Genomic DNA, 19,741 nt, shown 5'->3' with positions numbered 1-19,741 from the left:
AAAAAAAAAAAAAAAACAGGAGTCAAAGCTAAAATATATACAAGATACTGAACATTACAATCACAAAACAAAGGTACTGCATCATAATTCATAATTACCAGGACATCCCAGAAGAAAATTCTAAGACTTTTGCACGGACCTTTTTTACACCTAGATTATGAAATAATCTTAGAAGAGCATAATACAGTACATAAAATAGAAAGTGATGAAAAGACATGTAATCAGCGCCTGGAGAAGATGGCAATGGAATGAGAAAGCTAGCATATAACTATGTATCAAATTAAGTTAAGAAGGAGAACATTCCAGGAAAATAGAGAAAAGTCACAGTTACCTGGGAGAAAAGAACTAGACCTGCCGCCTAAAAAGATGCTTGGTTCAATGAAGATACTTTAGAACGAGCACTAATACAAAGAAGGGTGTGGTCAGTCACACGCTTCACTGTTGCTATTTCTTCTCGTTTGGCGCCTATTATGTGCGTGCCCTGTGGAGGCCTCCTATCTGATGCTCCCACCTGTGTGCACAGCGGCAGCATGACACAGTTCCACGTTCCGCGATGGCTGATAGAAAAGGTGGGCGACTGTCCACACTCTCTAAATGCAAAACATATGTGTGTGTACGCACCCACACACTCACATGTGCTCGTAGCACCGAGTTCGTGAAAGAGAATTTATTTAAAAGGTGTTGCATAGCTGTGGTTTTCCTCTTTTGGTGTATACTTTAGCAGCCCTCAATTACTTTACCGAAAATTCAAAGCTAAGCCACCATGCTGGGTTTTAGCACATTTCTTTCATTGACCACAATCCTGACTTAGTGGCCTTCATGAGTTTTGTTTTTTTTTTTTATGTTATGTTAATCACCATATATTACATCATTAGTCTTTGATGTAGTGATCCATGATTCATTGTTTGTGCGTAACACCCAGTGCTCCATTCAACGTCTATTATCTGTATCTATAAACCTATATACCTACATCTCTACATGTATATCTCTATGTATCAGTATCTACATCTATCTATCTATAAATATATATACAGATTCAACTGACGCAGATTCACACTCCCAGCATGGCAGGGACTCCATAAAGACACATCACTGTTGTTTTTTGAACATGTACATTTCAATAACTAATTTACAGGAAATCGGACTTCAGGGTTCTGAGCCTCGCTCAGCTTCGTGACCTGACAGTCTTGCTGTGCTGTGCTATTTTTATGTTTAAGAACATCTACTCCTTGAAGATGATACAGATGAAATTCTCCGTGACGCTGAGAGGAGGTCCAAATACTGAATTTAAGAAATGTAAATGCCAGGAAGGAACTGACATCTGATCCTACCGTGCAGGGGCGGGGCCACTGGTCTCTGTCCATGTGCTATTTAACTACTGTCCCCTTCCTTTTCAGCCATCTTCACATATTATAGAAAACCATTAGGGAGAAAGAGACTTCAGAGGGACTGCACTCTTTCCTCTCCAAGATACACTATGAAGAATGTTCACTTATACTGGAAGATGGCAAACACTACTCAGAAGGCAGTAGACTGGGTTATTCAGGCCTCAGCTGGACAGTTTGGGGACAGGCTATGAAGGCTTCAGCAAATCTAATTATTTAATTATTGTAAAATCATGAAATAAACATCTTAAATGTAGCACAATCAGAAGGCTAGCGAGGCACAATTTTACTGCACTCTTAAGGACCATTAGAGTAAGTTACGTTTTACAAAATTTCAGTCTAAATCACTTCATTAAATAACACACACTTAATGAGTGCTTATCGTGTGCCACGGTGTTAAGCACTGGGAAGAGAAAGGCAATCAAGCCAAGGGCTTCGCGGTCTCAACAGAGAAAACGTCATGTACGCCACAAATACTACAATGAATCCAACTTTAAGTTGCCAATGTAGGGACATGCACAGGGATACGGAGACACAGAGGAAGTGCAACTTCATTCATCTGGTCACAGAGAGGGAAAAGAAAGGTCCGGAGAGGTGACATGTGAACTGAGAAATGGTGAACTAGCAAATATCCACCTGCCGGACAGGATGGGCTTAAATTATACAGAACACACCAACTGTAGTTGGAAGAAGAGGGGGAATAATCCCATTCTTCCTCATGCAGAAAAGCTCATAGACTTCCAGCCCTGTGCCCAAATTAGAAATAGGGTTTTTCTCACCCAGTTTGGGAAATCCTGAAAGATCTATCCATCCATCCTTCCTTCCATCCATCCATCCATCCACTCACCCACCCACCGGACCCATCCATCCATACCTCTATAAATCCATGCATTCAACAAATAATTATTGACAGCTTTTTACTTCTTGGGCTCTTTTCTATACCTAGAGATGGACTGGTGATCAAAATAGGCAAAAATCTCTGCCCTTATGGAGCTGACAGTGCAGGGAGGGCAGAAAGTATGCAAATGGTGAGGGCGGTAGGCAAAGAGGCAAGGTCAAGGCACTGAACGCTCATGAACTCCAGTGAGCAAGGGCGTGAGCAGACGAGGTTAAGAGGAAATGGCCAGAGATGTTTAGGAGTCACACCAGGGAAATGTGCCCTGAAACCAGATGAAGAAAGTGCTTCATACAAGAGGGAGGGATGAGCAGAGGAAAGCTGACGGACTGACCTACCGACTGACTGCCAAGTGCGATGCTGACGCAGTCCTGACCCCTGGGGTCAGCAACATGACTCTTACTGGTGACCTGAAGAGGCAGTACTGATGGAAGACGGGTGGTCAAAGTGAGTTCAAGAGGAAATGCAAACACAGGAATTGGGGACAAGAAATATAAGTGAGTGCTTTTAAGGAGTTTTTCCGTTAAAAGAGAGAGAGAGAGAGAGAGAGAGAGAGAGAGAGAGAGGTGTGGGTTGTAACTGAAGGGGAAATGAAAATCAACCGTTCATTTTTTTTAAGACGGTAGATTTTTGCATTCCTGTTGGAAAGATCCAGCAGAAAGGGGAAAATGAAAACTGATGACACTGGAAAGAGAGAGAAGAACAATTTAAGTACTATCTTCGAGTAGGAGAGAAGGAATGGGGGTATCGGTGCCCAAGCTGGAGGCATGGCCTCAACTAGACTACGTCTAGGTGGCCACTAGGTGGGATATGTGATTGGCCAGCTTGAGAAGGTGCTTCACCTTCCACCCATCCCTGTGGCAGGGAGGTGGCTTCCTGTGGGAGGAGAAGGCATAGTTCTCAAAAGGCACATGGCCTCTGAGCTCTGAGCAAGGCAGTCAGTCACCCCCCACCCAAAAACATAATCTGAGCTTGGTAAAAACTTAGATATACCCACCTAATTTCTGAATGCTGGAAACATAAAATCTATTCACTATTCTTAGATACCCTTATATGAAAATATGGTGGTATTTACTTCCCAGAATCTCCTAACCATCTTTCCAACCTTTGGTTTTTCTGCTTCGGTTTAACCAATAATGGTTACTGTCCAAGCTGTAAGCAAAAGCAAATGAAGCAAAATGACTCTGATCCCTTTGTGGCCTGGAAGGCTAAAAGAGACACACACACACATGGGAAAACCACATGAAAAGCTCCAGTGGATAAAACATGAACTGATTAGGTTTGCAGCCCTGAAGCTATAGAAGCCTCTCCAATACTCTGATCTGGAGGCCACAACGCAGGAAAACCCCACGTCCCATGAAATTCAAAAATCCAAACACTGGGTCATTTTTTATGCCCTTAGGAAAGTTCTGCCAAAAAAGATCTTACGCACAGTTTAATCAAGGGGGTGATACCCTTACAAGCACATGCAAATCTTCAAATCCAAGCAATTAACCCCACCCACACCTGCCCCTCTAATGGGTGTGTGAGAAGACGCCATCACCAGCCTGACTCAAACATGAAGCGAACTTGACCATACATCTGTGATTCAGAAATATTTATAGTGGTCATAAAGCCAGAACAAAACCTACTTGGCAGACACTCACCTAAACAAATGAGGAACAGGGCCAAAATCCCATACAGCAGAGACAGCAAGGCTTCCCCAGCTCCACAATGGGAAATCCGATGCATTCTAACGTGGAGAGTGGAGGCACATAATTGTCCTGTCAGTGAACTTGGGAAATGAGGAGTGAAGTACATGTGACCGGGCAAATCAGACCTGCACGAGCCTCTCCAGATCGCCTCCTGGAGATTTTCCATCAGGCTGATGAGGCCACAGGACAGGAATAGGGAGTTGGAATCCACAGCTTTAGTACTTCTGACATTATTAAGAACGACAGGCTAAATCTTTATCCCAAAGTACCACCACTCAGCATGTTTAAGCAAGTGATGCATCTGTGTCAGTAATATACAGAGAAATGCACCAAAAATACCACGAAATAAAATTCCAATCAGCACAGCGGCACCAACTGAAGTACTGAGCGCAACTCAGTGAGCATCTTTGTTCTCCTATTTAGTCTTTTTGTCTCCACAAACCCAAACAAGTGCCTCACTGCCTCTTCCCGCTCTCAACTGATGTCCTTTCACTTTCCTGATTTTACAGCCAAGAAATCTAGAAAACCAAGAAAAGTAAAGCTAGAGACCTGAGTTGTGGTTAGATCTGTTCAAAGCCAGGTTACTCTCCATCTCAAAAAGAGAAATCTAGTCAATTCTCTCTCTCCTGGAATGCATAAGCTAGGAAACCATTGTTGTAGGGACAGGATAGCTCATAATTAATATTTTCAGTGAGTGCTCTAAACTCAGTAAGTGAGGACACCAACCAACACATGAGCGATCCCACCAGTACCGTCTCTGTCTTGCAGTCACACTACGTAACATGTAATGCAAACACCAGAAGCGAGGTACAAACATGAGATTAGCACTGGGATAATGACTTAATCATACCCAGCATAATGAGTTAGGTTCTATTATATAAAAAGCACTGATACACAGTTGCTAAAAATATAGCTTAAAGCGGCAGAACATCTCAAAATGCGAAACTTAACCTTATCCTAACTAAGAGGATTAATGAAAGAATGAAATAATTTCAGTTGTCTGGCCATAAACTAGATTTCTATTCGTAGGATAAAGCAATGTGCAGCCGAGATCTCTCATTCATACAAATATCTTAATTGTCTGAACATCCTCATTAGAGTAAATTTGGAGGTAGATTTTTGTCGGTGAGGAAAAAGAAAGGCAGACTGTAACTATGAGACAAATTACAAATAGCAGGATCTATTTTTAAATAACTGAGCTATTCTCTGAATTCCAGAGATGAATATTTGTAACAATATCAGAAGAAAGTAAAGGAAAATCTGTATTAAACTCCTAAGCACCGATTTCATTATGAAAAAAAAAATATCCAGCAACACTGTAATAAACTTCTTTAAATTTAAAAGGATAAAGTCAGGGGGCGCCTGGGTGGCTCAGCTGGTTAAGCGACTGCCTTCGGCTCAGGTCATGATCCTGGAGTCCCGGGATCGAGTCCCGCAACAGGCTCCCGGCTCAGTGAGGAGTCTGCTTCTCCCTTTCACCCTCCCCTCTCTCATGCTCTCTCTCTCATTCTCTCTCTCAAATAAATAAAAAAAACTTTTTTAAAAAAAAGGGTAAAATCAACGAGCAAATGAAGTGGGGAAATATTAACAACAAAGAGTTAATATTGTTAAAAAAAACTGTTAAAATCTGTAAGAAAAGTGCTGAATCTCAATAGCTAAATAAGTATAAAATAAAGACAATCCTCTTACACATGTATATTCCCTCTCTCTCTCCCTCTTTTCTCAAAGCAATGGTTAATTATCACATAATTAAGGGGCACCTGGGCGGCTCAGTCGGTTGAGCGCCTCTCGATTTCAGCTCAGGTCATGATCTTGGGGTTGTGGGTTGGGGTCCCCGAGTTGGACTCCATGCTGAACATGGAGCCTGTTTAAAATTCTCTCCCTCTACCCCTCCCCCATGCTCACATGTGCTCTCTCCCTCTTAAAAAAAATTATCACAATTTTAAAAAATCAACCAAATAACATAACCAAAATGAAGGAACAGACAAAAAAAAAAAAAAAAAAAACTAATGATGCTCCATGATAGTGAGGTTTTACCAAAAGAGAGCTTCTAACATATTACTAGTGAAGCATAAATATCTACAACAGTTATGCAAAGCCAATTGGCAATCTTATTGAAAATGCTTGGTTTTAAAATCATTAAGTCAACTGCAGCTATTCTGACCTAATGAATGAACCTCCAGGAGGCCCCCCGTTTACCCATCTTTTTAGATGATAACCAGTACAAGAGTCAGATAGACCTTCAGGTGTCAGAAGTACCCTTCTGTAAGAAGAAGTTAAGTACAAAAAACACAGAACCACCTCATTTGATGTATGTGGCCAAGGAAATCACCAGGTTATCCCATGATTTACATACATCAACTTTGTTCAAACTTGACTCTTATAAACATCTGGTTTTGCTCATAATAAAAGAAGAAGATTTGATACCAGAACACTTTTGAGCAACACAATTATCAGACAGCCCAAAATAATTGCATGTTTGCCCTAATAAATACAAGCAATAGTATGTTTAAGGGTGCAAAATAAAAATGTCACATTTAGAAACTATACAGAGACCAAAAGAGGAAATGCTATCTGAACTTACTTCATAAAAGAGCTGTACATTCTGGACTAAAAAAACTCACTGAAAGAACAATGTGTGTCAAGCCTACTTTGAGCAAAGCTGCAGTCTAGGTCCCTGCCTTACGCTAATACACTTGGGGCCTAGAGACTTACATCAAGCACTGGACGCAAGATGCACTTAACTCTAAAGAGTAGGTTTTCACAATTGCAGTAGACTTCATTAGAAGTCACTTATGATTAAATCCTGAGCATCCAAGCCAAATTCTGTGAAAGGACTCATACCTACTGGCCACGAAAACACACTCATTCTCCACACAGTGAGATCTCTGAGTGCTGTACGTAGATCAGGGCTCCGTAAACTATACAGCCTGTGGGCCAAATCCAGCTCAGCTTGCCACTGGTCTTTGCAAATAAAGTTTTACTGGAACACAGCCACGTTTGCTTGTTTCCCAACCATCTGTGGCTGTTGTAGTGCTACGGAGATAATATGGCCAGCAAATCCTAAAATATTGACTACCTCACCCTTTTCAGAAGAAGTTTTCCGTCTCCTGATTTAGCTTGCTGTTTGAAAATCTAATTTCTTAATATTCAATGTGAGCTTCTCTTTAAGGGAATTTTTTCCAGTAAGGGAAAAAAATTAAAAAGCATGCCTGCCTTATTCTCAGAAAGCATTCCGCGCGCTGTGAGGTAGTATTATGTTAGGGTTAAGAACACGGGTTCAAATCCCAGCTCCGCCTCTGACTACTTGGGAAACAGGGAGCAGATTACCTCACCTCCCTGTGGCTCCATTCCTTTCTGAAAGCTTGCTCATTCACTGCCATTTTTTACAGCAGAGACACATGTTACTCATAAGCTATCACAGTGTCTCAGTCTACAGAACTGTTGGTTTCTTCATTTCCCATTGAGGTGTCTGACTTACCAAGGAGGGAAAGGTGGGAACGTTTCCTGGATCATGTATCACACTAAGGATCCACAGCACCTGGGCGCTCAAGCCCAACTCACACGCCGGCACTTCAAAAAAGAAAAGAAAAAGAAGATCCGATTAATCCATTTTAAAGGAGGCTGTGGTCATTGCTTATCAATTCTAGAAGCTTCCATTAAGGCCCGGCACAACCACCAAGCTGTTTTAGCAGTGTAAGACTTGGAGTAAGGAGACCCCGCACAGCTTGGAAATCACAACAAGGTAGAGCCCGTGCACCGATGGGTTTTCTTCTTCAGAAAAACAAAAAAAAAAAAAAAAATTCAAATGCTGTTAACGTATGCAAACAAATCTCATGAAGCAACCAAAAGGACCATCATTTCAAAGCCATTTGAATTACTTTAAGCATTTTGAACATCAAATTCAGATTGGTTGTGTGAATTTACCCATTTTATGATGGCTCATTCATCCTGTTTTGGGGTATATATTGTACCTTAAGTAATGCACTTGAAAAATAAGAAGTAGGGCGCCTGGGTGGCTCAGTCGTTAAGCGTCTGCCTTGCGCTCAGGTCATGATCCCAGGGTCCTGGGATCGAGTCCCGCATCGGGGCTCCCTGCTCAGCGGGAAGCCTGCTTCTCCCTCTCCCGCTCCCCCTGCTTGTGTTCCTGCTCTCGCTGTGTCTCTCTCTGTCAAATAAATAAATAAAATCTTTAAAAAAAAAAGAAAAGAAAAAAGAAAAATAAGAAGTAAAGGCAGAAGGTATAGAATAAACTATACCAAAAAATAGGAGTTTGTATTTTTATTTACACATTAATTTATTTGGGGCACAATGTTGAGACTTTATTAGGAAAAGACCTGTAAACCATAAAAGCATTCACTTCACTAAAATAAAGTAATCTCATCTAATCGCCCCGCAATCTCTTCAGTTTAACATAAAAATCCTGAAAACTTGATACTCTAATGTGACAGAAAGACTACCACAAGGCACCAGCCTCGCTAGAAGCATGTATGACAGAAACTGAAGAAATGGATTACTTTTCCTTTCTGATTCATAAAGAAACGTGCCCATTAGTAGTGAGGGATGCCTGTGACTTCAAATCCTGCCCTTTTAGGGCTCACGTGTGTTCCGTTGTCCCAGTTCACATAGCTTCTTTCTACCCCCCATGCTCTGCAGCCTCTGGCTTCCAAGAAAGCCTGGAACACACTGATGTTGCCTATCCTGACACATACACTTGGGTAGCAGCTAGAATGATGATGAGAAAAACGGAAGAAGAACTTGCCGGAACATTCTGGAATATTCTGACTATTCCTCTCTGCAATGATTCCCACACTGTCTACTTCAGTCATTATCTAGAGGCCAACTGCCTGCAGAAACTAAACTGAATTACAAGCATCTGGAAGTTTGTAAAATTTTATATCTATCGAAATCAGCCGTTTGGAAGTCCTGAGGTTCAGAGGCCAGAGGGCAGTCAGTGGCTAAGTGACACGTCTCTCCATGAGGCTCCCTGCCTCCACGAGATGCCTTGCGTTAGTTCATGGGAAGCAAGGGGGCAATCCAAAGCAACACATTCAGAATTGCCCAGCAAGGCTTGCATAGCCCAGGTGTGCACACACACTAAAGCATCGCCGAGCCCAATGTGGTCCCAGCTGAGTCTTTGAAAGCCTGTGACATCATCCTTTGGACAGGAGGAGGTGCAGATGCAAATCCTTGAGGCCAAAAGAGGAGTAAGGGAGCTCTCCCCAAGGCAAGAAGGCATACTCAGCCCAGGAAAAATTCCTAGGAGTGGCCAATTCCTTTCTCACACCACCAATAATATCTCCTTTGGGTGTGGCAACAAACAGGCTAGTTGGAACTTCTTTATAAAACGGCATGTTTGAGTACACCAGCATCCTCTCTTGAGTCCTACAATCTGTTTTAAAATTAGCACTAAAATTTCTTTGTATTTGTTTATTTCGTAGTTAAAATTTAAGTGACAGCGTTGGACAGACCCACTCATCACTGCCAGGAATACCTGGCAATTTCTACAGCCTCGCATGTGTCAGAATTAAACTTAAAACAGGGCTGATAATTAGACCTGGAGGCTGAGCCCTCCTATTCTCCCCCAGTGCAGTCATAAATTAGCAGATGTGGTCCCCCAGGCTAGGACATGCAAGAGTCATGCCTGCAGAGCATGGCCATCCTCTTAAATGCCAAAAGGCTCAGAGGCCAAAAAGGACACTGTTAAGAATTCAGAATCATTGACCCAACCAGGTAAATAGTGCAGAAGGAGGACATCCTGGCACAATCCAGGCAAGAACAACCCACAGCATGGAGCAGATGCTCCAGATACAACTTTCTGACTTCAAAATCAAACCCCCTCCTTGTGAGAAGGCAACACTCCAGTGGCAGAATGCCCAACACAGAGTTTACATGGCTTGGTGGGCAACACAGCTCCCTTCAGAATCCAAAGCTTAAACCAGAAATCCCTTCCTGCAGCAGCATTCAGGAGCATACACCCTAAAAGGTTCTTACTCTGCCTGTGTTTACATCAATGTTGAAAAAGACATTTTTATCACCTTGGTGCCTGATATAGCCAAGCGAACAGCATTGGGACCTTCTACTCTGCAAGGTCAACCATTTAAGAGGATGGCGTTCCACCCTCTAACGGAATACACCACACTCAACACAACACCCACATGTGCCAAGCAGTGTAGGCTCAGGAGGAGAAGAAAAGGCAACAAGGCAGTGACCTTGTATAAGAGCTCAGTGAAAGTCACGGACAAAGGCTCCTTCGGGTCTGAGGGCTGAGCGCTCCCCTCCTCCCCAGGAAGGTCATAGATAACTTGATGTATAAACCATAAATCATTGACATATTTTCCAGAAAACTAAGAAGAAAGTCAAAAGGTAAAGAAATTACAAAGCCCCAGAGGGATGCCTCAGGTTGGAAGTCCGAACATTTTAAAATGGATATTTAACTACCCATTAAATGAGAAACGGTTTATGTTTTATTAAAACAAAAATGTCCCCATTTGACTCAATTCCATATTATCCTTATTCTTTTCTTTCAGCTTAGCAGCCACTTTGGTAGAAACAACGTCCTAAGTCCTTGGCATCAGAATTCTCACTGAGAGCCTCACTCCAGAAAACACTGCCCCTGCACACGCATGTGCCCAGCTGTCTCTGCAGTAAACCTTCCCTAGAAGTTGCACCCCCATAGCCACCTTTCCAGGCTCTTAAAACTGTCTCTTAATTGAAATGCATAAATAAAATTTAAACCTCAATTATAACTTACTAAGTGCCCATCAGCACATGGCTTTCTGCTAAAATATGCAACCTCCCCAGCCCGACCTACTCAGAATGAGGCAAAATGTAGATTTAAACATTCTCCTAGAAACCAAAGGTCAGCTGAGCAGTGGCCTTTCTCCTACAGATACATGAGAGAAATTAAAATTTCAGGCCAGTCTTAAAAGCTCAATATAGAAACTGTACCACAGTAAATTCACAAGAAATAAAATGAAAATGGATGAGACTACCTGGCATCATACAGATGTTTAATGGAGTCATGGAAAGAAACCCCACCAGGTACAGGCTCAGAAAACCTATAAACTGTTGGGCCAGGGTTTCCCAGCTTGCAAGAACTTTACCAGTGGTCATGGGGCTCAACCGAGAGACATCTTGTATTCAGTCAATTAGTTAATTAACTGCCACACAGCCCCATGGCCCTGCTTGGTAGGTGGTCAGAAAACAAAGCAAGAACCAGGGGCACCTGGGTGGCCCAGTTGGTTAAGCGACTGCCTTCAGCTCAGGTCATGATCCCAGGGTCCTAGACTAAAGCCCCACATCGGGCTCTCTGCTCCGCGGGAAGCCTGCTTGTGCTCTCTCTCTCGCTGTCTCTCTCTCTCTCTCTCTCTCTCTCTATTAAATAAATAAGTAAATATTTTTTAAAGAAAGAAAACAAAGCAAGAACCATTCGGGAGCTCATCCAAGACACCCTACAATCTGTCTACACAACTCCGTAAAACTCTGAAATTGGAGGAGAGGGAGGTTGCTTCTGGGCAGAAGAGTCAAGGGGAGCTCCCCGGAGGAAGAGAAATGTGATCTGGGATTTAAGGGACACGGAGGATATTTGAAGAGACGACAAAGTGGGTCCGAGTGGGGTGTGTTACAGGTGAAGCAAGTGGTAGACGAGGCAGAAGGACCCAAGAATCCTAGATGGAACAAAAAGCCATTTGGCTAGAGCCGTGCTGGGTGGGAGCTTCAATGTCCGGTACCACCCTTGGGGTAAGGTGAATTGAGGAAACCCCAACTCCGGGGCCAAGTGGGAACCCAAGGCTGAGGAGAAGGAAGGGGCGTCACTAAGAGTGGCAGGCCTCTGCCAAGCATGGCCAAGTGGGGGGAAGGCTCAAAGGAGCCACTCCACGGAACTCCTAGACTAGAAAAGCAGCCAGTTAGGCAATGCTACCATGAGAAAAAGATGAGATTTCATCCACAGAAAGGGGGTCATTGAAGGCTCAGTGAAGTACCGGAATGAGAGTGGTATTTAGGACAATCAATATGGCGGCTCTGCAGGCGGACAGACAAGAAGGGGAGAAACCAGAGGTCAGGAGCAGTTGCCACTGAGAACTGAGATGTGAAAATACTAAAGACAAAAACAAAAAGACACGGAAAAAAACACACACCTATAAATCAACAGCCCATTTCTACAAACTATTACTTGTACAAAAAGAGTCTAGAAACTTGAGTGTGGACTCAATGATGAATGAATGTCCCTGGATACAAGGCAGTAACGTAATCCAGGAGAATCCGAACTTTCTCACTGTGAATTAAAGTACGAATCAGGGCGCCTGAGCAGCTCAGTCGGTTAAGCAACAGCCTTCGGCTCAGGTCATGATCCCGGGGTCCTGGGATCGAGTCCCACATCGGGCTCCTTGCTCTGCGGGAAGCCTGCTTCTCCCTCTGCCTCTGCTCGCCACTCTCCCTGCTTGTGCTCTCTGTCAAATAAATAAATAAAATCTTTAAAAATAAAATACGAATTAAGGAAGGGATATTACTGTCGTTGGCTCACAAGTCCAAGGCCACTGGTTTGGTTGGGAAGAACAATCCGGAGAATCCACAGGCAGAGGTGGAGGGGGGTTGAAGACAATCAGCCAACTCTCCATACACACGGTGCCCCTTTCCGAGACTATCCCTAACTTTGCTCTTCCTGCATGAAGTCACCTCGGACAACCTCCGTCATCCGCTTCACATACGTGCGCCCAACGGGACGGTGCTTGGAGAAATCAACAGTGGGCATTTAGGGTAAAGAAAGATGCTGCTGGAAGGGAAGGCGGGCTCCTGTGGGGCAGGGGCGGCACCAGAAACCCCCAGCCATTCAGAAAAGAAAAGGAGAGGGGCGCCTGGGTGGCTCAGTTGGTTAAGGGTCTGCCTTTGACTCAGGTCATGATCCCAGCGTCCTGGGATCGAGTCCCACATCGGGCTCCCGGTTCAGCAGGGAGTCTGCTTCTCCCTCTCCCTCTCCGCCTCTCCCCCGCTCCTTGTGCTCGCTCTCTCTCTCTCAAATAAATAAATATTTTTAAAAAGTAAAGAAAAGGAGGTGCCTGCAGCAAGAACAGAGAAAGAGGAATTGAGGAGGCAAATGTGGCAGAGAGGAGAGTGGGACAGGGACGGGGGCAGGACGAGGGGGAGGGGAGGGGCGCATGGGCCCGAGCACCCAAGAAGCAGCGGGCAGATACCTGGGTGCTCTGACAAGGTGCAGACTTTTAAGGACATAAACCACTGCAGGCAGCCTGGGCCCCCGGCAAGACGACGAGGGCAGAACCTCTGCTCCAGCTGCACCCACAATCCTAAGCAAAACTTCCAGCATCTAGGTAAACCGCGTGAAGATCGAAAGCAAATGCACAGAAAGCATGAGGTGATGAAGAAGGTCTGTGGTGACAGCAGTGGCCTGTCCCTTGGCTCATCCCAGGTGCATCTGAGGAGCAGCCCTGGTCCCTCAGCTCCAGGCTGAAGCCGGCTGGCACCAGAGGCTGGCTGGGGGAGCAGCTTCATCCCGATCTCCCCAAATATAGGACTGCTGACTGCTTTCCATTCAAGACAGGCTCAGGACTCAAAGGTTACAAGTTAGGGCCTTTTTTCCCCCCTTCTTTCTTTATTTTTTTTTTTAAGATTTTATTTATTTATTTATTTGACAGAGAGAGAGACAGCGAGAAAGGGAACACAAGCAGGGGAAGCGGGAGAGGGAGATGCAGGCTTCCCACCAAGCAGGGAGCCCGATGCGGGGCTCGATCCCAGGACCCCTGGGATCATGACCTGAGTGGAAGGTAGAGGCTTAACGACTGAGCCACCCAGATGCCCTTCCTTTCTTTCTTTAAAGACAGGTCTGCTGTTTGGGTCAATATTGCCACCCACCTCAACTTGGAACACTGCTGGATGTGACATTTGGAAATGCTGACAGCAGCACGAGAAAGTGTCCCAACTCAGGACCTTTCCCTTTTGTGAAAGGTGTCCCATCGCCCATAGGTATCTGTGCTGCTCCCCAACCAAATTCTGCCATTGCAAACAGCCCGAAGTCAGAGTGTCCCCGTAAGCACGGCATCATGGCAAACCGCTGGGGCTTTCGAAAGCTAGAGACCTTACACAAACATGTGTGACACGACAAACGTACAGGGAGGGAAACAAAAAAAAACACTTCAATCTGGGCTTGCGAGTTGTTAACTATACAGTCACACCGCACCCAAAAAGGAAATGGTTTGCCTTCCTTTCTTCATCAGTATACGTGGCCAATTAGACATTTTTCTGCATCACACTTGAGCACAGGATGTGTGAAAGAATGACAGGCAGAAAGCCAGTGTGGTGCGGAAGGGCTAGGGGCTCAAGGAATTCACCCTTTGGAAGAGCTTTCCCCCAAATCAGACATGATTTTTTTTTTTTTTTGTCTCTAAAATCACCAGCTAATTGTTCTCCGTACAAATAATGCCACGTATGGATCAATACCGGTTAATAAAGAATCTGAGAGTCATCTCAAGTGCATTTTCAAAAGACAAGTGCCAGAAGTCACAATTTCCCTTCTTCAAATCCCTGGCTGTCCTGGGGCCAAAGCAGGAACACCCGGAGACCGGCCCCGGGGATGGCTGTGGCTTCGTGGACACTGTGTCCTCACATGCGGACACAGGGCCTCACATTTCCGTCACTTAATGATGCAATCACCTGGCTGTGAGACCAGCAGAGGCAAATGCTACCTCCCTGAACAGAAGAGCAGGCACTTCCGAAAGCTGACGCCAAAGACAAAGAGAAATGCACTTGGACTTGGAACTCTCACGCCCAGATCTGCCGAGACCGCTCCCGCCTTCAGACAGGTGGCGGTTACTGTGAAACCTGCTGGTTTGGCAATATTAAACACAGCGGAAGCCTACAGAAAATGGAAGGTGGAAACTGGGATTTCATTTCTCCAAGGGTTGACTGATTCTAACAACATTTGGGAAGAAATCAACCCAATTGTTTCCCATTTCGTCTTCGTGCAGAGTCATCCTTTGCCCAGCGCTGAAAGCTGGTAGGAGCTGCTGACCCTGGAATGAATACCTCGCCTGAGCGACTGGAATAAGGCTGGAGCAAAACACCTCGCATCCCTTAACTCCCACACCGGACGATGAGATGTGTTCTGAGCCGCCAAGACACGTGGGAACAGAGGGAGGAAAAAGAGAGGGGCAAAAATGGCTTCTTTATTGAAGCAAACAAGTTGCTAAAAACTAAGCAACTGCTCAGTTGCTTAAAAAATGAGCAATTTCTAAAATCGGCTCTCTAAGGACACCACCATCTCTGAAGGATGACTACTTTATTTCTGCCACCATGTGCCAAATTTTCAAAGGGCAGGCTCGATTTTCACGCAGGCGATTCTGAAGGGCTTGCACAAGTGGTTAATTTGCATGGGCAATTGGCCTCTCAGCTTTCATTTTGACAGCTAAATTGATCCATCCTTTGTAGACTAAAAATCTCACCACTCGGAAAGAGAAGGGCATCTGAGGCTTTTTGTAAAACGTGGTCTCTCAATTCCGACTTATTCAGAACAATGCAACCAATAAGACCTACCCTGTAAGCAGAAGCTTGCCCACACAAAAGACAGCCAAGATTCAATTCTAAATCTCAATTCAAGATGTAATTCTAGGATCAAAATTGAACTTTAAAAAAAATTATTGAGTTACTTATGTTACTTAACTTCTATGAAAGCAGACAGGAAGGGCTTGGGTTCGTAGATCAGTACTTTGGTCACTCCAGAAGAAGAGGGAAATGTCGGCCACAGATCAAATCCGCAAGTGGCACCAGAACCTTCCCAGAACAAAGCTGAACTGAGGCAGACAAAGGTCTGCTGCAAGAGCATGGAGAAAAAAGGACTGCTTATCCCTGCAAAGAGGGCTGACCATGGGATTCGCAAAGAACTGTTAGCAAAATGGCAGTGGGTTCAACCACTCAGAAAAATATTTTCCTAAAAATAAAAAAATAAAATAAAAAAATAAAATAAAAAAATAACAGATAGCAGGTTTTAGAAGTTGCTAGCCATAAAAGAGGCTCTGTCTCCAACTCACGACAGAGAAATGAAAAGATGTTCTCCTTCAATTCAGTAAGGGTGACAGTTGAGTACAGAGCCATGCAAGCCAACCCAACATGCACGCTGGTCTATGTCAGTCCTGGGTCTTCAGTGACTTGATCTATTTTATGTACCTCGAGCCCAAAGTTGCTGCTTTACATGGGACAGGGTGATCTGGACCAGGCAAATTGTGCTTTGACTTGGAAAGCAAACTATGGTGCTGTTTTCTGGTTTAAGCCCAGCGAGTACTCTGAAGTCATTCCAAAATTTCCATCTCTCCGAAGACATGAAGAAAAAAAGACTTTTAAAAAAAAGCCAGCTGAAATTAGTCCCAACTACCTGTTGGGTCTTCCAGTGTCAAAGGCAGCCACCAAGGGCTGCAGAAGAAAAGAGGCAGCTCATCACCTGCTTTGGTCCAGGTGCTCAAGGATGGGGACTCATCCCACGGAAGGACCTCTATCATGTTTTTGAGACAAACAGAAGGCTTAACACTATAAGAATCCTTGGGTGTGTTATATAACCAAAAATCTAATTCTGTTCTATTTGTCATCCTCTCAATATAAATTAGTGGTAAAAATAAGAACTAGGCTACTACACAGTGAACCAGATGGTGTCTTACCTTCCTATAAACACGGCTGTGTTTAGAGTGTTTACACATGCGGGGGAGTAAAAAAGATTTTCTTTTTTTACATTTCGCAATGAGTCATGTTGTCCATTTCAGGACGAACAGTACTGAAACTTCCTCCCCATGAAAAACCAGCGCAGTTTCCCTAATGTTTAAAAACAACCGTGTCGGCTGCCTCAGATTAGTGATGAAGCGCTCTTGCCCATCCTGCAGCTCCATCAAGGAGACAATCTGATCTGATCAAACTGGACTCACGAAATGCAACCAGGAGGCCGGGAGTATCCTGTTGCAAGCCTGCTGCTTCTTTGTAGGAGTCCAGATGCTTCTTTCATTTTTTTGTGCAAACACGCCCTTAAAATTTTCAACCCAGGAGGCTGAGTTAACGGTGCCCCGTTTGCCTGCATCTGTGCCCCCATCCTTGCTGAGGGGGCATACTCAAGGATTGAACCTGGGAGAGCCGTGCTGAATCATCTCGGGAAGTTTCTGAGCTTACTGATTATAAAAGGAAAGCAAATCCTTAATTAATCCCTAACCACTTCATTCAATAAAAGCCCAATCCACTGAAGCAACAGGACCAGTTGGAAATGCACACCACATTTTACAAAATGATATTTCATTTTCCACTGACAAGATCCGCGAGCAAATGTGTCAACACAGGTGACGTGGGAAGGACCATGCCTGGGAATATTTGCCCTGCCCCCAACAGCAGGGTTGAGTTTGTGTTTCTTCTTCATAAAGCATCAAGAAAACAAGCCCCGGGGCGCCTGGGTGGCTCAGTCGTTAAGTGTCTGCCTTCGGCTCAGGTCATGATCCCAGGGTCCTGGGATCGAGCCCCGCATGGAGTCCCTGCATCGGGCTCCCTGCTCCGCGGGAAGCCTGCTTCTCCCTCTCCCACTCCCCCTGCTTGTGTTCCCTCTCTCGCTGTGTCTCTCTCTGTCAAATAAATAAATAAAATCTTTTAAAAAAAAAAACAAAAACAAAACAAAACAAAATAAAACAAAAAATCAAACCCCTCCTCTGTTGAGCAAACAGCATGAAACTGACCACCGGTGCTGATTTTTGTTCTTTCGATTGTACAGGCTGCTGGGACGGTTAACTGCCCTCCTTGTGATTCATATGGAGTTTATCCGAATCCAGAACTCTGTACTTCCTGCCCTAAAGATGACATCCTATTGGTCCGCCGCCATCACCCAAACCTTCCCGCTGGCTCTCTGAAATCTGCGTGTGTCTTCGGTGTCCCCGTGTGATGCGGCTGCCTCTCTTCTGTGAACAGGACACTCAGCCCTGCCTCTGGCTACCTCATCTCATCTCCACTGCCTATCTGTTGGCCTCCCCATGTCAAGGGCAGTCATTGTGTCCCATGCCACTTTGAATCCCCGAGGCCAGACCTCCGTAAATGAGCATGTTCAAGAAAGACATCTGAGGGGGTCTCCTTTTCACTTCAAGGGTGTGTGTAAATAAATGTCCACAGACCAGGCGCACGACCTAAAGTCAGCTTCTAGAGACATCCTTCCTATGTGACATCACCATTCCATCCAAATCACCCAAGAAGCTAAACGGGGCCGGAACCCAGATACCACTCGCTCCTCATCCAGGTTCAGAGCGTGGCGGGCACTCAGCAGGTGCCCAGGTAGGTTGGCGTGGATGGAGGCTGAGCAGGAGACAAAGTCTGGAGGAAAGAAAATCACATCTTCCTGGCCCGGAGGCACGAGGCTTGTCTTGATCCCACCTTCGCTGAAAATAAAATTATTTTTTCACATCTCTCTGGAAGATTTTCAAGTCTCAGAAGAAGTTTTCTGATGCTATTCACACAGGTTCTGGGCCCTGTCCGTACTCTTGTACAATCCAAATCCATCACAGACACTGCTGCACAAACATGCCAGTGTCTATCTCCCCTCTTCTTGCCTCCCGAGCCAGGGGGCACGCCCAAGGATCCTTCTACAGCCCCCTCCACCCTGAGGAGCTCTCTGCGCGCTCAGCGATGTCCCCACGGACAGACGGCGGCTCCCGTGAACAGTCAAGTCAGGAGAACAAGGCCAAGCCAGTGGCCAACGGCGAGCAGTCAGGAAAAGACTTTTCCTCCGTGATATGAAGATCATCTTGGCGAATCTCAGACTTACACTGATAATTCCCTCAGGAAGCCCATTTTTCTCAGGTATCAGGAGAATTGCTAAGTAACAGTGACCCCGGTTTGTGAATTAATGATGTTCAGCACACCAAGCTGCAATTCTGCAGGCGCTGACCGAAACGAGATCCACAGTTCTGCTTCCTGGCTTCTGTTCTCGCTCTCCAACCAGGGCTTTTGAGCACCTCCGCACAGGTGGTGTCTTCAAAGCACCTGAGCCTTGGCCTGTCCACCTCGCCTCTCCCTGCTCGCTCCTGGGTCCCTGCTCCCCCCAGGGAGCTGCAGAGAAAACACACGTTTCAAGGAGCTCCCTCCTTCACTGTCCCGATTCCAATTGCACATGTGGCTTGAGAAAACACGCACGCGCTCTGGCCGACAGGAACATGCAATTATGATGTAATAGATCAAATCAAAGACTTAAAAGCGTTTAGGTAATAATGAAGCACCGGGAAATCACTACGTTCTTGGGGGCATTTGATGCTTGACTTCAAAATGTGCATTTTAATCTCAACGTTACGTCTCTTGACTCTTGTTAGTTTATAGTTACAATCACGATGACCTCTTTTCAGGTCCGTGGAAGCGATGCTACTCCATGAGGGTCATGAGCCTAACAACTGAATCCAGAGCTTCAAGTGAAGACGGTGTAACTCTAGCCTAGAAGACGAAACAATGATGCTGAAAATAAAGTCCTTGCTTGGGGATTTTTTTTTTTTCCCCCAAACGACATAGACTCAGGTGTTGGACTAAAGACACTCTTGTCAAGTTAGGCTTCTCATTTGCATCCACTCTCCTGGACCGGCAGACAACCGGCATCTCAGCCAAGCTCCTCATCTGTCCCCCCAGAGACACTATCACCTAACTAGGGACTTCCTGTCAGTGCGCACTCACTGTCGACATCAGGGAAATGAGACCATAAGCAAAACCCCTCATTCGAATGGAAAGCTGATGGCACTATGGGGCAGGAGAAAGGTGAT

General features: G+C 45.0%; 1 protein-coding gene across 15 annotated transcripts in view; it reads right to left on the bottom strand.

Annotated features, from left to right (window-relative positions):
- Positions 1 to 19,741, bottom strand: part of SEMA5A (semaphorin 5A) — a 478,910-nt gene that overhangs the window by 366,075 nt on the left and 93,094 nt on the right. For 13 of the 15 annotated variants that reach the window (XR_012377654.1, XR_012377655.1, XR_012377668.1 and 10 more), the window contains one exon: positions 7,456 to 7,547. The exons of the other annotated variants lie outside the window; for them this stretch is intronic. The gene's annotated coding sequence lies outside the window, so the exon portion shown is untranslated. The remainder of the gene's footprint in view (positions 1 to 7,455; positions 7,548 to 19,741) is intronic. 15 annotated transcript variants of the gene reach the window in all.

This window comes from Callorhinus ursinus, unplaced genomic scaffold (genome assembly GCF_003265705.2).
Source record: "Callorhinus ursinus isolate GAN/ISIS: 27379988/994484 unplaced genomic scaffold, GSC_fseal_2.0 scaffold3, whole genome shotgun sequence".
Taxonomy (NCBI): Eukaryota; Metazoa; Chordata; class Mammalia; order Carnivora; family Otariidae; genus Callorhinus; species Callorhinus ursinus.
Note: the sequence above shows the minus strand (reverse complement) of the source record. Positions and strands in the feature narration are given on the sequence as shown.